At 37.2% G+C, this 5369-nt stretch overlaps 1 long non-coding RNA gene across 1 annotated transcript; it reads left to right on the plus strand.

Annotated features, from left to right (window-relative positions):
- The first annotated feature begins 1574 nt into the window (after window positions 1–1574).
- On the plus strand, window positions 1575–3359 carry LOC131229203 (uncharacterized). Its single transcript, XR_009163211.1, has 3 exons — window positions 1575–1771; window positions 2177–2269; window positions 2987–3359. It is a non-coding gene; the product is annotated as an uncharacterized LOC131229203 (long non-coding RNA).
- Window positions 3360–5369: the final 2010 nt, after the last annotated feature.

The following is a 5369-nucleotide window of genomic DNA, read 5'->3' on the forward strand; positions in this document are numbered from 1 at the left end:
TTTAAGTCACATGTTCCATGGAAGAATATGGTCAGGCATATCATCATGTGATTTTTTATTTTTTTTCTTTTTTCCCTTTTGAGTTTTAAAAAAGGAAGAAGACTGCATATACTCTTTGACAACACCGTTTCTTGCCTAAGTCCTATAATTGCTCTCTGGACCAGCTTCTGTTGAAAAGCAAAGGATAGCTGAGGAGGTTGCATCATTGCTAAAACTGAGTGTTGATATTGACACCATCCCCTCTGAAAGGTCAGTTAAGAATTTTCATTTTTTTAGAAAATTTGCACTAAAGTCAAAATTATTGTTGGATTTGTTTATGTGAACATATTTCTTAAATTTGCACTATAGTCAAAGTGTCCAGATGCACCAGTTTGTACAATGGAGCTCAATCACGATAATCAACCTTCACATTAAGGCAACAAATATTATATATGTTTTTTTTTCTTTTTTCTTTTCTTTTAGTAAGTCTCAGTTTGTTAGTGTCCGTAAGGAAACTTCTCTCTTGTGCATGGAGTTTATAGGAACCCAATTGTCTCATGATCCAGACCATAGAACCAATGTCTATCATCATTGATGGATGGACCATGTTCAAAAAATATTCTCAGTTAGACAATTCTTGCCTTTTGTTCGTTGACATGCAAATACATGGTTGAAGAGGTGTAGACGAACTATCCACATCTAAAGGGAAAAGGGCTAATGATCAGATGATCAGAAGTTTCAATTTGGATGGGGACATCATATCAATGGCACAGATAAGTGTGCACTGGCCCCTACATGCACCACGAAGAATTTCTTGATAATCCACTCTTCTTTTCATTTCAAACAATGTTATGGCCAAAGACATTCACTAATGATGGGATTACAATCCATCAAAGAGCAATACAAAATGAAATATCACGCTAACAACGTCCATAGAAGTGACATGTAAAGTATCCGACGGTTCATGTTAGGATTTCTACTGGTCAGATGATCATAGACACTATTAACTTTTGGTTGTTGAACATGTTTACAATTGGTTGGACTTTTCCCCAATCACTCCCAATTAAAGGACTTTTCAAGCAAGTTAGGCTTCACTAATTTAACCATTCAACAACCTGAATATATCCATCTTTTGTGTTTTCTCCATTTAGGTGTCTAATTATTGACCTCCAATACTTGACACATGGTGTACCTAGTTCTTGGTACAAAATATGCCTTTTGTCTTCTTACAGACCTGTAATGGTAGGACCAGATGAAATAGCGGCTTTTGTTTCATTATGGTCAGGAATCAAAATTCAGCAGCTCAATACAGATGAAAGGATGCTTCTGGTGCCTTGATGAGCAGCTTAGGAAACATGTGATTGGCCAAGATGATGCCGTCAATGCCATCTCTCCCTCATTGGGCTGAAGGACCTTGACAAACCCATTGCAGCAATGCTCTTCTATGGCCCAACTAGAGTTGGGAAGACTGAACTCACAAAAGCTTTTGGTTATTTTTTATATTTTTCTCTAAGTTTTTTTTTTTTTTATTATACAATATATGCTTGTACGATTACCTAGAACTGGCAATTTCTCACTTTCATGTTACATGGTACATTGATTCATTTTATTTGAAATTGCATATCGTTTGTAAGAATTGTTTAAAGAGTTGTCACATGTCAATTTCTGTTTCTATTGGATTTAGATGCTACCCTGTTTCTTTTAATTTTTGGTTCTTTCTTATGCTAGAATATGGGCTTCAGTATGCTATGTTACATGAGTGCTTCAACTGGACCCTAGTACCTAGATCAAGGTACAGGTATGAGTGGTATGGCTCTTTTGGGTCCTCTTAAAGGTTCATATACTCCTGTTGCTAGATAAAATACATCATAGAGCTTTTTTATATTTTTAGCAAGATCCCTTTGTTGGGGGGACTAGTAGTCTTCCTTAGAATCCCGAGACACATGAAAAGGAATACGTTTCTGAGATCGAAGCCTGATCCCAATTAATCGGGCTAGCTATATGAATCTTGTTCCATCATTCCACTATCAAGGGACATGCATGCATAATATTTTTATTTTAAGCTAGCACATCATTGCTATCTGTTCCCTTCACTCTGTTCTTCTTTTGGCATGGTCACATCCACATAATCCATGCCCATGTTGTGAAAAATACTCCTACTCAATAATTTTTGACTGACTGTTTTATGAACCTGCAGGCAGTGATTTGGCAAGGTGAGATTGCTTGAGTAAATGCGGCTTTGGATACATTCAAGGCCAAAAGGGCATTTCCTATGCGCATAATTCGTGAGGTTGGTCTATTCTTTTTTCCCTTTTTTTTCTTTTTTTTTAAAAAAAAAAAATTCCCTGACACAATAGGCCACACACACATTTGCTTCTATTAGCAGTTTAATTTGTTCTTGTTGTTATGCTCTATTGGGTGCAGATCCTTCCAAAAATGATTGATGAGACAATTTGCATGTAAATGGAAGACATTTTCCCACCCTTTTAGTCCCTATCAATGGTTGGCTTCTCCTATTGTACAGCCGCCCACATGAAGTGGCCGACGCATTGTTGCGGATGAGGAGTAACATGTGGAGCAATAATAGCACATCATGTTGAGAATTATTATAGCTGTCATACTGTGTCTGCCCACTTTCGGATGGCACGTGTTACACAAACATCGTCACCAAAAACATGTTCCTTGGAACTTAAGTTGATGAGACAATCTGCATCCATTGCTTGCCAGGTAAATGACATTTATTCTTTTCTTCTAGTCTTTAGATCAGGTGAAGCTGTTTATACACAGCCATTTTCATTATAGTTTTTCATTGGCCAAAAACTGTTTCTCAAGCTAACATTCATTTTAAGACTTCTTAGATATTGTTGTGTTGGTGTCAAAGACGGACTTGGTGTCTAATGCTTCAATTTAGCCTTACTTGGCATGACATCATGTGTACATGTGCACTGTTATAAATCTTGGGTAGCTAGTGGAAAATAGCTAATTTCTTTTGTTGACAATGTTGTAGGAGGCAGCCATGATACGATTGGATATGAGGTTGTTGTATTCTGTCCCCTTGAGAAGACACAGGTACATCTCATTTTCTTGTGTCATTATTAACAGGCAACAGATTCTCTCTTTTTTCTTTTCTTTTCCTTTTTAGTTATCAAAAGTCACACTTGGATGGTCAAAATTTTGTGTTGAATGTAATTTTTGGTCTGTCCCATCCATGAAGTAGCCTGCCAGATCAGAAGTCCCAACCACCACAAGTTTGTCTCATGTAATCTAAGAAGGGATTTGATAGAACTTACTACAAGTGCATTAACATCTAATATTATCCTATTTCTTTGCATGATAACATTGTCATATTTATAGACCCTTGTGCTGCAATTCTTGTTCTCATCATCATTGGACTCTTATGCATGAGAATTAATGAGGTATTCCTTTAACACATGCCTCTTTTTACGAAGCTTTAATTTTTGTTGTTGTTTCTAGTAACTTGAATTAGAATAATTTTCTTTATTATTTCCTTGTCTACTTAAATGAAGTTTCTATTTAAGATTAACAATTCTTCTTAATTCTGAATTATAACTATGTCTTGTTGGTTGAATATTTTTTTATTAGATGAATGAAACACAAAGAAAATTGCTGCCGATTTTTTTTTAATGCAAGAAATTTTTCGATGGCTTTAGGTTGTACATATTTTTCTAAAATATTAAAATCCGAGATGGTCTATAACCAGCCTTTTTTAAAGGCGTTAAATGCACACTAACGACGCCCATAGACCATCGGTGATTTAGACGGTTTGTAACAATCTAACATTAGAGATGGTCTATAGCAGTCCTTTTATTTTCCATCTTTAATGACAGTCTATGACCGTCCTTCTTTACAGACGGTCCATAACTGTCCTTTTAATGTCCATCTTTGATGACGGTCCATGACTGTCCTTTTACTGTCAATCTTTAATGATAGTCCATGACCGTCCTTTAACTAATACGATGCAGCAAATTGGGACGTCCCATGCGACAGTTCAAAATCGTCATTCATTGAGATTTGAGATGGTTTTCGGCTGTACTTTTTTCACTGTTTTGGCGTAGTGTAAGTTTACATTAATTTGAGTTGGTATGATTTATCTTGTCCTTTTACATACTTTGATGTTACTGTGAATCCTCCCTGCAATTATATGATTTATCACCATTAATTATTTATCATTTAGGAATTATGGTTAATGTATGATTTTAATTATGCATGATATTTATGAATTTATGTGAGGCTATGGATACAAGCCTTACCCTTGCCCTTTACCAATTTTGTTGAGTTACCCATTGTTATTCTTCTATTTTGTTAAGTTAGTCATTGCTACTCTTCTCTTTTATTGAGTTAGCCATTGCTACTCTCCTCTAATATTGAGTTAGCCTATCGTTACTCTTCTCTTTTATTGAGTTAGCTTATTGCTACTCTTCCCCTTTATTATGTTAGCTTTGTGCTACCTCACTTTAGGGCTTGGGCTTGTGTCTTGGAATTCCAAAACTCTCATGATTCAATTTATTTTCCCTTTAGTGCAAGTGATGTGTTAAAGGTATCACAATTATTGATTTAAATATTTTATCATGGATGTAATGTGCTTTGGGTAGAGATCCTCTTAGTCGACGCCACTACAAAAAAAACAAGGCAATGCCGATAGCTAAAAACCATTGGCAATGACCTTCCCCAATGGCTAAAAGCCGTCAAATGGTCTGTCGGGAAAGGGGGCCTCGACGTTGCTCACCAAAGACTAAAACTGTCGATGTTTCTGACGGTTTAGGGTGACAGTTTTATCCATCAGCATGTTTTACCACTAAAATCATCGGCGTTTCTGATGGCTAAGGGCGATGGCCAAAACTGTCGGTGAAAGCCATTGACTTTTCTGACAGCTAAGTTTGACATCCAAAGCCGTCGGTGTTTGTAAGACCCGACCCAAGTGCATGTGTGTGTATGAGTGTGCATTTCATTTCTCTTGTCCCGTGGTCCTATTGGTCGAATCACGATGACCTGCAACCCTCGGATAGTGTTTGCGGTCATCTTTAAGTCCGGTCATGTTGACCCGACTCGGATCGAGCTGAAACCTATGCCATCTTGTTCGCATTGTCGTTGCAATTCCAATGACACATTTCGTGCGTCCATCCGACATGTAGATCATAAGTTGTATGCATTTTATTTTTAGTCTTTGATCATGATCATGTGGCCCACCTAGTGTGAAGAGCACAATTTTGCATGGTGGCTCACTCCCTTGGTATAAGTTCCAACACACATCACCAATACACCACCCAAATCCCATCTTCTACACTACCCACCACCCAAACACCACCCATCCCTAGTCTATAGCCCCCATATAAACCTTTATTTACTAGCTCATCATGAGCTCTCTAACC

This window comes from Magnolia sinica, chromosome 2 (genome assembly GCF_029962835.1).
Source record: "Magnolia sinica isolate HGM2019 chromosome 2, MsV1, whole genome shotgun sequence".
Classification (NCBI taxonomy): Eukaryota; Viridiplantae; Streptophyta; class Magnoliopsida; order Magnoliales; family Magnoliaceae; genus Magnolia; species Magnolia sinica.